General features: G+C 41.2%; 1 non-coding gene across 1 annotated transcript; it reads right to left on the bottom strand.

Moving 5' to 3' along the window:
• Positions 1 to 209: 209 nt before the first annotated feature.
• On the bottom strand, positions 210 to 315 carry LOC118492794. Its single transcript, XR_004894796.1, has one exon. It is a non-coding gene; the product is annotated as a small nucleolar RNA R71 (small nucleolar RNA).
• Between the last annotated feature and the right edge of the window lie 279 nt (positions 316 to 594).

The raw sequence follows: 594 nt of genomic DNA, 5'->3' as shown, positions 1-594 counted from the left end.
TTTCCATTTGGAGGCCTATGACTCAATTTGTAATACTCTTGGGAGTCAAGGTTTTTCGGCCGATGATGTAAAGTTGGTTTTATTTCAATTCTCTTTCGAGGATAAGGCAAAGAAGTGGTTCTACACTTTGCCTTCAGCATCTATTTACACTTGGGCGGAAATGTAACAAATTTTCCTAGATGAATTTTACACCGCCCAAAAGACCAATGATGCAAGAAAGGGGTTGAGGAGTTTTCAACAACAACAAGGCGAAATGTTTCATGAAGCCTTCGAGCGCTTCAATATGATGATCAAGAATTGCCCGCATCATGGAATTGAACTTTAGGAGTTGATGAATGCCTTCCACGAGGGGTTGTGTGCCGAAGATGCTAGTGATCTAATGTCAATCACAAATGGTACGTTTAGCACGAATTACGAGAATGACGATTGGGAGTTCTTGGAACAAACGGCAATTACATCAAAGAGGAAAGCTCAAGCATCAAGGAGAGCACGACCGGCCGTTACCCGAACTCAAGTGCATGCGGTTGACGATGGTAATGTTCAAACCTCTAACCAAATTTATGATGTTTGTGCTATTTTTAAAGAAATAGGTCA

Source organism: Helianthus annuus, chromosome 5, assembly GCF_002127325.2.
Source record: "Helianthus annuus cultivar XRQ/B chromosome 5, HanXRQr2.0-SUNRISE, whole genome shotgun sequence".
Taxonomy (NCBI): Eukaryota; Viridiplantae; Streptophyta; class Magnoliopsida; order Asterales; family Asteraceae; genus Helianthus; species Helianthus annuus.
The sequence above is the reverse complement of the archived record's forward strand: the minus strand, read 5'-3'. Positions and strand labels throughout refer to the sequence as shown.